The following is an 11,366-nucleotide window of genomic DNA, read 5'->3' on the forward strand; positions in this document are numbered from 1 at the left end:
TACTGGCATAACTATGTGAGTTAGGGGTGTGATTTATTAACCAACATAGCTATGGAGGAATAAGCCCTGTTTGCCAGAAGCTGGGAATGGGCGACAGGGGATGGATCACCTGATGATTACCTGTTCTGTTCATTCCCTCTGGGGCACCTGGCATTGGCCACTGTCAGAAGACAGGATACTGGGCTGGATGGACCTTTGGTCTGACCCAGTACGGTCGTTCTTCTGTTCTTACAACGTAGATGCACTTCTACTAGGATAAGAGTGCTTCTGCTGGTATAGTTTAGGTCTCTTAAGGGACTGGTATAAACTGTATGGGCAGAAGCCCTCTTATGCTGGTATAAGCTGCATCTACACGAGGAGGGCTAGTCAATACAGCTCTACCAAGATAGCAATGCCAGCAGCTCTTCAAGTGTAGACAAGGTCTAAAAGGTAAATACTGACCTAAACCTGAACCCCTTTCCTCACTCTAAATTTTGGGCATGTTTGAACCTGGATCAGAACTTTGTGACTGGCCTCTTTAAAGGTTAGCATCAAGCTTACCCTGAGGTTATCCAGGGACACTGACAAATAGTTAGAAAAGGATTATTGGACACCTTCCACAAGGCTGTGAAAACTAAACAGTTTTAAGGCCTGTTTCCATTGAGGAGCTCTTCAGAACGAGGGGCTTGTGACATTTTCAAGGCCTACAGCTGCAGAAAACTGGGGGGAGTTGCATTGCCACAGTCCTGTTGAAAGCAAGCAAGCAAGCTGGGGCATCATCATGAAAAATGAAATATGTCTCACCCTGTGTATCTCTGAGCCAAATGACTTTTGTTTATTTACTTGCTCTTCATTTAGATTTTAGATCAGCAGCAGTTACCCAGCAAGCATGGGAGAGGCAGCTTAAATGAGTACTCGTCCTACAGGACAAGACTGGAAACAGATCTGAGCAGTGAAGGAGAGTTTTCAAAGGCAATGTTTTTGATCATTTGTTTTTCTGTTTTCTTGGCCCCTTCTCAAAAGATCATGTTTCTGGAAGGGAAGTTTCCCCTGGCGAAGTGGCTGACCCATTGGCAATAGTACAAAGTGCTGAGTTTTTAGGAGATGAACTCATGCTTTTGAATTCAATCCCCTTTTGCTGATGAAAGCTGCTGATGAAGGGGAGGCTGGCAGAGCTCTGGAGGAAGTATTGTCCAATGGTGAGGGCGCTAGCCTGGGATGTCAGAGACCTGCGTTCAGTTCCCAGTCTGCTGCAGAGTTTCTGTGTGATCTTGGACAAGTCTCTTTGGGCCTTAGTTCCCCATCTGAGCAGTGGGGAACAGAGCACAGCCCTACCTCAGAGCGGTAGGATGATGAGAGAGTTGAAAAAAGTAGCCTAGCTAGATCCCTAGTAGAGAATATTAATGGCAATTTGTGTCCTCTGACTGCACTTCAGGTTGTGGAGAAATGCTACAGTGATGGGGCACCACTCTGCACTTGTCTGGCACATTCCCTCCAAGAGGCTTAAAACACTTCACAGATGTTAATGGACTAATACTTGGGTGAGGTAGGGGAATATTTGTAGTGTTGTAAAGTATTTAGGAAAGGAAACTGAGGCACATAGAGGTTACATGCCCTATGAGCCATTGGTAGAGTTAGGAACAGAGTCCATGGGCCAAGATTTTCAAAGAAGTAACTAGTGATTTGCGATCCTTTTCAGGTATCCATTTTGAGACATCTTAAAAGAGCTCTATCTTCAATGGCTGGGGCCTCAGCATTTTCAGAAAATCAGGTCACTTTAAAGTGTCTCGCGCCGGGACCTCAAATACTCAGGCACCCCACAACACTAATCAATCACTTTGGAAAATCATGGCTGATTTCAAGACTCCAGACTCCCGCTCCCCTCTCATAACCTTCAGACGTCTCCCCCTTCAGTGGACAGTAGTTTATAAAAAGCCTATGAATTCTTGTGTGTTTGGCCAACAGCTCGTACGGATGCAGTGAAGGTTGTAAGGGCTTTGTTCAAACTTCATTGGTTAGTCTGTATTTTGGGGATGGCAAGAACACAACATTCCCATCCTGTGGCTCAGCTGATAGTGTTAAGTGCTTCACACGCTGGTCCAAGCAATGGAAAAGCTCTCAAGGGGCCTCCTTCTGGGTGATCATGGGGATCTCTGTCGAATGATCGTTCTGTTTTAGGATCCAGACTCCCCAGCTGTCAAATGTTCATAAGGCCTCCAATTCAGCAGCTTATCTTCTCTTACATCATAAAGAAATAGGTGGAAACCAGCCAAGGGCACATAGAAGGGAAGATACGGCAGGAGTGGGGAAACGGTCAAGGGGAATACAAGCGTATTTATAAAATCAGAACAATGAATCCACGGAGTTCTGATAAGAGCCGCAGGAGCTATTTTTTACTCTCAAATCTGAATTTGGATTTTGATTGTTTGGGTTCCCCCTGCCCTTTAAAATAAAAACACCTTTTAGTGGGTGGAAAGGGTTAATATGCTAGCTTTTTATTTATGGTCTGAATTCAGATCTACCTGAGGGCCAAAGGAAATGAGCTGTGTGAACTTAGAATAGCAGGGTTGCAAGGGACCTCAGGAGGTCATCTAGTCCAACCCCCTGCTCAAAGCAGGACCAATCCCCAGACAGATTTTTGCCCCTAGATCTCTAAATGGCCCCCTCAAGGATTGAACTCACAATCCTGGGTTTAGCAGGCCAATGCTCAAACCCCTGAGCTATCCCTCTCCTCCTTAGCCTAGTCCCTGATGGGCATTTGTTCCTATCATACTTAGAACACAGCTCACAACACTCAACACAGTCTTAAACAATTGGCTTGAAGGGTGGCCTGCATTTGTAAACAGCAGGGGATTTGCAATCTAGCCAGCAGGGCTGAAATCCATTGGCAGAGCTGCATTGGGAGACTCACACAGTATTGCCCTGGCTTGAAGCCTGGCCTCTGAAAGTGTTATCAATTGCTCGCGTTCATGAACATTAAAGATATCAAACTTTCCTTTTTTTAATAGCCGCTCAAAGGAAATGCAAATTTAGATCAAGGTCAGAGGCATAAAAAGTTCTTTTTCTCATGCTCTCTTTTGTGGAAATACTAGGGCTCATATGGTGGCTGTAATGATATATCTTCGTGCAATGTCAGAGCACAGGCTTGATTCATGGGCACACATCACTGTGTATATCACTCACGTCATTTACTGTAAAGTGATGCACCCAAGGGCATGAGATTATCATCCTCAGAAGATCCAGCAGTAGTCCATGAGGGTTGCACTAACCAAAATCCTCTACGGCCACACTGTTCTCCCCCATGTGATGCGAGTAGCAGTTCTCATGTGTGTCTATTATCTTCTAATGTTGCTTTGGGGGTTGTTTGCTAGAGATGCACAAGGGCCATAAAGTGTTTGTATTAGATATGCATCCACATAAGTGAGATCAGAACTGACCCCTAGGGAAAGAACCCATCAACACTTAAGCATGTCAGTTGAGTAACTTTGCTCAGGGGAGTAGTCCCATTTAATTCAATGAAACCATTCACCTGAGTAAAATTATTCATGTCTGCAGGATTAGGTCTTAAGGTTGTACCACAAAGTAGCACTCAATCAGTTCCTATACATGCTTAACTAGATATACAAGGTTACGCTTCAGTTCTTTGTGATGACCAGACATTTACCTGAACAAAGCTGACCAAACTCTAGATAGGAAAGGAAACTTCCAAAATTACCACATCTAGGAATATTTTGGGGAAAGTTGAAGAACAGGATTTTTTGTTTAGAAAATAAAATCTAGCTCTTTTCATCAGTAGATTGCTAAGCACTTTACAAAGGGGATCAGTATAAATACCCCTATATTACAGATAGGGAAACTGAGGCACGGAGCAGCAAAGTGACTTGCCCAAGGTCACCCAGCAGTGCAGTGGCAGAGCTAGGAATAAAACCCAGCTCTCCTGACTCCTAGTCGAGTGCTCTATCCATGAGGTCGCACTCTCCTACTGCTTTTAAATCATGAAGAAAATAACGTATTTTCATTCATGTCCTATGACAATCCCCTGAGTGGATATTAAAAAAAAAGATTCTAAACTCATGTTTAAAATAACTTATGTATCTTGGACACCCTTCCAAGTTCATCTCATGAATTTTGTGCATTAAGCCAAGGTCTTATACACTGTGTCATCAAGGGATCACATTTACAAATAAGATTAAGAAGTGAAATAAAATCACGCTAGAAGGAGATAACTCACTCGCTGGCACAGAGCTCGAAGCTGAATTGATCTCCTGGCACATGTGCACACTCTTACGGCTGCCAATAACACCCAGCAATTAGTCAGAGCTAAAATACACAGTGTTTATAGTCAAGGGTTGTAATGAAATCAACATCTTCTCTCATGAAGGGAACTTAACCCCTGTGTGTTTATTTAATAGCACAAAAAAAGTCCCCCCAAGGATCATGTCAGAGAACTGCATAGTGAAATATTGGTTTTGATCTGAGAACGATTTGGTATGCAACGTCTACATAACTTCTTTATATCGGTATCTGCCAACAACAGAAAATCATTTTTTTTAGTATGCTCTAGTAGATAGGGCCCTGGACTGGAACTCAAGAGAGGGGGGTTTTATTCCTGGCTTTGACCCTGACCTGCCGTGTGACCCTGGACAAGGCATTCATCTTTCTGTGCCGGTTTGCCCTCCCACGCTTTGCCTGTAAGATCTTTGGGGCAGGAGCTATCTCTTTCTATATGTTTGTACAGCCCCTAGCACAATGACAGCTCTAGGTGCTATTGGGATATGAATAATCCTATTAAGATCCACCCTATTTGAACCTTAACAGAAGAAGAGATTTCCCCTCCCCCTTTGGCAAATTACTTTACATACATGGAGATATACCTATCTCATAGAGCTGGAAGGGATCCCGAAAGGTCATTGAGTCCAGCCCCCTGCCTTCACTAGCAGGACCAAGTACTGATTTTGCCCCAGATCCCTAAACGGCCCCCTCAACGATTGAACTCACAACCCTGGGTTTAGCAGGCCAATGCTCAAACCACTGAGCTATCCCTCCCTCCTTATATAACATTTACATTTCCTTCCACTTCTGCCTTTCCTAATGAACTTTGCACAGTTTGTGTAAACAAAGAAATGAGATATGGCAGTTTGGGGTGGGGGCGAGCATAACACATCTATATCAACAGTGTAGTGGGAAACACTGGGTGCTGTCAATAGCCTGAGATGAGCGATGAAAGGTTCGGGATATATTCCAGCTATGTTAATAGGCAGCTTGTTGGTTTGCTTACAGAATCCTGAGCTCAGACCTAAATTCTTTTGACTTGTGATTCAGAAGCAGGAAGGATTGCGTGGGAATAATGAAGTGGAAAAGCCAAGAATGGGATAAATACTGGTGTTTGTCTCCACTAAAAGGTGAGATGAAAGAGTTTTCTACCTGCCAAAAGGTGAGTTCAATAATTTAGCTGTCTAGGGATCAAGTTTTAAATACCTAGACTCCTTAAAATCTAGCCGGGTTGACTCAGCCCTTCTCTCTTCCAAAGTAAATAAAGGGTGATGCAATTTACTATGTATGGGTCTTTCAGCAGAGATCGCATGAATCAAAGTCCTATGGGACAGATTGCGCCCATATGGGTCTGAATTGCCTCAGGGGAAGAGCCAAAGGGGCATTTTGCTTCAGGTAGGCATGATGCCTGCTCTAGTGTCCCAGGGTGTAGGAGGTGTATGCCCAGTGTTACACCTCTTAAGTGGATGTAGACTGAACGCCCCTTCACAGTTAGCCAGCTTTGCTGGGGGAGTGCAAACTCACAGGTCTTCTTTAGAGTGGCTTGTGTCCCTCTGGGTGCGAGCAGATACTAGTTCCTGCACTCAGGTGAGGGACCAAGTTTGTGGAAAGCCATTAGGGGCACAAAGACAGAGAAAGCTTCTTAACCCTCCCCTCTGTGAGCCACAATCCAGCTCTTTAAAAGCAGATGTTCCCTGGCAGGCATAAAAACGTGGGTGCAATCACCATGATTTATACCACATTTGTATATCAATTTAGGGCCATCATTTTCAAATACCCTGGGCAAAAGCTTGGATGCCTTTTGCGGGGGGATGAGGCAGGGGGGCACCTAGTTGAAAATGAAGCCCTCGGTTTAGTACAACCTCTGATTCCACAATTCAGCACCCAGCTCGAATCTCTTCTCACCCTTGGAGTTCTTGCTGCTTTGGGCTTCCTCCAGAGCCTTTACCCAACATCTCTCGGCCTCCTAGAGAGCTTTCCCCATCCTGGCTACATATGGAGAACTGCCAACTCCATTGTCAACAGGCAAGTTGCTGATTCGTTGAAGAGAGATGAAGAGGATGGGGCAGTTAGAAGTGTGCAAAAACAGAAAGATTTTAATGAAGAGTGCTCAGTTATTTATATTATTCTTCTTTTCTCTGTTTAGCATTTCATATTACATCCACACCTGCACCTGTTCCACTCTTCCATGTGTATGGTCTCCGTATTTCCAGCTTTGTAGCTCTCCAATTGATATTGACATTTTCTGTGTTGGATAACTCTCTTTTCTTTGTCCATAGGAGGGGGCCGAATTGGTTGCTATGGTAGATCATCTTCAAGTACTGGCTAGTTTGGAAGGGGGAAGACTAGGTGAGTGTCAGGACGAAAAGAGAGCAGGAACTCATAACAGTCAAGGTATAACACGATGAAGCCTGGACTAGGGGGGGTTGTAATTGGAATGGATGGATTTTCTGAGATATTTTGAGGAGACAACCAGCAGGATTTAGTGACCGTATCTATCCATGGGGAAGAGGGAGAAGGAGACATGGGATTCAACAATGAAACCAAGGTGGTGGAGCGGCTGACAGCTATGGAGAAGGGAGGGGGAGGGGAGGACCTCGGAGGAAAGATAGGCAATTTTGTCTTTAACATGTTGAGTTTACATTGCTGTCGCATGTTGAGGAGTAGATGTCAGAGATGTCTGGAGATGGCTAATTGTCCAGGAAATCTTTACAGCGAAAACAACGATCACTTTAGCCACTGTCAGGCCATTAATGTTTCAGTTTCTAAATAGCACTGGCTCATTTCCCCATAAAACTCCTTCTCCCAGGTCTCAATAAATGGTTTTAATCTAGTAATCATCCAAACTTTTAAGTGGTTATGTGGCAACCCCTTTATATGCGCTTCATTTCAGCTCCACATATAAACACATTGCAAATTAGCAATCAGGTTAAACCCCATTTCACAGTGATAATCTGATGCAAACCAGACACTGATTCATATGCATCAGTCAAAACAAACATACCTGTGGACCATCAAACATAAATTTCTTCCATACTGCTGCATTATAGATCGAGTAACTTGTATGTCTTTTCTTTTGCCACGGGGCTGTAACTTGGTTCCTTTGCAATAGCAGGATTCGAGAAACACTGTTAGAAGACATGGGAACAGCTTTAGGGGAAACGAGCTGGCCTAGTATTTAAAGTGAATGTAAACACGTTAAGGTCAGATTTCAGGAAGCTTTAGAGCCAGCCAATAGAGAAAAACAGGAACAAGATTTGTAGATTCTAAACCCAGAAGGGACCACTGTGATCATCTAATCTGACCTTCTGCATAACACAAGGCCTTGGAGCTTTCCTAGAATAACTCCTGGAGGTGCAGTGGGCTAATCCTGGAAACCTGGGTGCAAACTAGATCTCAGATTAGTTTCCAAATTAAAATGCATTTCGTATCTCACCACAAGCCCCATTTCTGTAAGCTAAAAAGGTCACTCGATAGTAGAACCAGTCAAAATATTTTGAAACTTTTGAAGAAAATTTGTTGCCAGCATTTTCCATATTTTTTTATTTGCTGTTTTGCAACCAACGTACAGCGTGGTCAAGATATTTTAAAAAATCAAACAGTTGATGACTTTTTTTTTTTTACAAGACATTTTTTTTAAAAACATTTTCACAACACTTTTTCTGCATTTTTTGACCTGCTCTACCAGGCAGCTGAGTAAATTTTAGCCTGATTGACAAATTTTGATCAGAGATATTGGAATAGCAGAACATCACAGGTCTGAATCACCTGGAATTTATGCACAGTTTTGCTGGAGGGGCTCTATTTATTTCAATGGAGTTACTGCAGAATTAATCCACAGTACGATAGGGCAATCCGGTTGTATAGGCTGTGGCTGAGGTGAATTGGCAGAGCTGTTTATGGAAAGCAGGCAGAGTACTTAACTTCATTATGCCTGGCCCAAGCCAGCCTTATTAGCCCATCACTTTCAAAAGCACAAAATTCACAGATACATTAAAATAAGAAGTGTTTTAGGGAAAAGACAAAGATTTTTTTAAAAGTCATATGGTATTACATGGGGTAGAATTCTAACCCAGAAATATCTGAGGAATGTTTTATAGCTATATGATAAGGCCAAAAAGTATTTTGATTAGAGCTGATCAAAAAACAGAACTTCAGTCCCATGGGCAATTCCACTACTTTGACGTTTGGACAAATCAGGACAAAAAGTCAAAATATCAACACTTTTCATGAATGAAAAATTCCAGCAAATGTTGATTCGGAAATGTGGAAGCATTTCATTCCATGTCGACATGAACCTCTGTGTCCACATGAGCTGCTGCAACACATCATGGTAGTCTCATGCCTCCAGTGAATCATGGGAGAAGTAGTCCAGGTGGGAAGCCCAGCCCATAGGAAAGAACAAGGGCATGAGACACCCAAATTATAGCTGTCATAAAGCATTGCAGCAGCGCAGGAGGGTTCAAAGATTAACGTCAAACCAACCTGGAACAAAATGTTTTGTTTTGAAAATGTCAGCAAAATTGTCATTCCCACAAAAATTTTGATTTTGCAGAAAACACGTCCATTGAAAAACACCGAAGGAACATTCCAAAGAGCTATAATCATGAGCTATTGCTAATGAAACAGAGGAACATGCAAGTAGAACTGGGATGTAATCAGCTGAATCTGAATTAAAAGAAATATATTTGATTTAAAGTTTTTAAAGATCTGAAATTTTCATGCAAGATTATGCTAATCCACTTTCTGAACTATAGTTACCCTTGCACAATCTGTCAGATTGGAGAACAAATCTATTTCCCCCCCATTAATGAAAGGAAGCAAAAATATTCCAGGTCTACCTTATACAAATTTATTGTGGCATGTTCTGGAATCTAGCTTGAGTGATAAACACATATCCTATTATCTTTTCTTCCGCCTGCTTATTGGCAATGGTTAGTAATCTTTCAGTTATGGAAAGCCAAACGTGAGCCAGTATTTTCCATTATGGTTGTAATTTTGGCCTGTAATTTTATCACTCGAATCTAAATCCACTTCAGAAACACAATAAACTAATTGTCACTGAATAAACTGAAACTTTTGAGTGGTTTATAGAAGTGATTTAATAAAAGGAGAATAAAAAACAAATGTTAGCCACAATATTTTTGGCAAAAATGGTACAATATTTCTTTCTATTCTGCTCATTTGAACACAAGTATCCACCCTAGCTTTTAAATGCAGTCATACAGGTTTTCTTTCTCTTGGATAATGTAGCAGCAGATTTAACATTTGTCCAGTGTGATTTGACTTTTCTTTAAAGCAAAGTAAACAGATCAAATTTCTATGCAACAAAGATACCCTCTTTCTAATTTTTAAACATATTCAATGCTAAGTGTTAACAATATGGCTGTGTTCGCATTACATAGTTATAGTCATTTTCACAGTTTGCATAGCTAAACACTTCAGAGCCCATTGTAAGTTTATGTTAGGCAATAATCTGAATGACTACTGGTTAGCCTGCTTCACTTCATTCATATTAAGAAACAATATACAGAGGATATAAAGTGATCAGCTATGTTTATGCTGAAGAAAAAAAGGATTGCATAACTAGTAAACAGGGAATTTGTGTTTGAACATTGACAGGCTTCTGCTAATCACTTATGAATGAAAATCTTTTGCAAAACCTCCAAGCACAGACAAATCTGGAAATGTCAAACAATGGAAAGTCTACGAACAGTATTTCCAGCAAAAAACTAAAAGACATTAGTAACTCTTTTATTGTGGTGGTGGTTATGTTGACACATGAAAATTTGCAAAGCATGGCTGTGTGCAGAAAAAAAGCCCCATACTGATTCATAAACCAGATCCATTTAAGAAAGCAACATAAATCTGCCTATTATAAATTAATAATTAATACTGAGGCTGATTGCCCATTCTGACTGGCCTGTGCTCGGCCCAGGAATGGGGTGGGAGGGCCTTATCTCACCTTTCGGCCTGTATTCTGGGTCTGCCCAAGGACCAGTTCTATCCTCAATGTCAATTAGAGCAGCCCTGAATCTGCTCTTACTTGTGTTCTGTTGCAACAGGGGCCATTGCAGCAGCCAGAACACATTGGCCCTCTAACTATTCCTCTCTCACCTGGCTGCAATCTTGGCACACTCCATATCAGAAGGGTGGCAAGAGGAGGTAGTTTATAAGAACATAAGAATGGCCATACTGGTTCAGACCAATGGTCTGTTTAACCCAGCATCCTGTCTTCTGACAGTGCCCAGTGCCTGATACTTCTGAAGGAATGAACAGAACAGGGCAATTATTGAGTGATCCATCCCCTGTCATCCAGTCCCAGCTTTTGGAAGTCAGAGGTTTAGGAACACCTGGAGCATGGGGTTGCGTCCATGACCATCTTGGCTAATAACCATTGATCAACCTATCCTCCATGAACTTATCTAATTCTTTTTTTATCCTAGTTATAACACACAACCTAGGTTTGTTACCAGAGGGGACTGTTTCTGCCCCTTTATGTTATTGAAGAAGTGTAAAGGGGCCAGGACAGATAACTGACCCCACAGCCAGCTACGGATAGTTATTTTTCCTCATGTTTATGCTGCTATTGAGTTTCTTTCCTTTGATTCCATTCTAGCCAACATAGATTTTCATACTGCACCATCACTATGGTATCTGGGCACCATGGAATGGAGAAAAACAGACAAAATGAGGATTAATGTCTCCCCCCTTCCTTCTAACTCCTGGAGGTGCATCTGAGAAGTGGGTTTTTTACCCACGAAAACATATGCCCAAATAAATCTGTTAGTCTTTAAGGTGCCACCAGACTCCTCGTTGTTTTTGTGGATATTGACTTACACAGCTACCCCCTGATCCTGGAGGTGTAGTTAGTTGCAGGAGGGGCAGGATGTTTGCTTGGTTTTAGTACAGTCATGTGTCCATTATTGTGGAAGAGCCAAATCAAAGATGTGGGTTTCCTTAGGTCTGTGGTCTTGCTCAACCCCTGTGGGGCGGCAGTCTGCCAGGAAAGCTCTATCCCCAGTTCCTACATGTCTAAACCTTGCTGCTGAGGGTTCCATTGTATCCAGTGAACGTCACGGTGGGTTCTGATCAGGCGGTCTCTGAGGTAGATG

General features: G+C 42.3%; 1 long non-coding RNA gene across 1 annotated transcript; it reads left to right on the top strand.

Annotated features, from left to right (window-relative positions):
* Positions 1-5,193: 5,193 nt before the first annotated feature.
* On the top strand, positions 5,194-10,974 carry LOC112108568. Its single transcript, XR_002908255.3, has 3 exons — positions 5,194-5,381; positions 6,531-6,600; positions 10,871-10,974. It is a non-coding gene; the product is annotated as an uncharacterized LOC112108568 (long non-coding RNA).
* The last annotated feature ends 392 nt before the right edge of the window (positions 10,975-11,366 follow it).

The sequence above is a fragment of the Terrapene carolina genome, unplaced genomic scaffold, assembly GCF_002925995.2.
Source record: "Terrapene carolina triunguis isolate 2854851 unplaced genomic scaffold, T_m_triunguis-2.0 Scaffold33891, whole genome shotgun sequence".
Lineage (NCBI taxonomy): Eukaryota > Metazoa > Chordata > Testudines > Emydidae > Terrapene > Terrapene triunguis.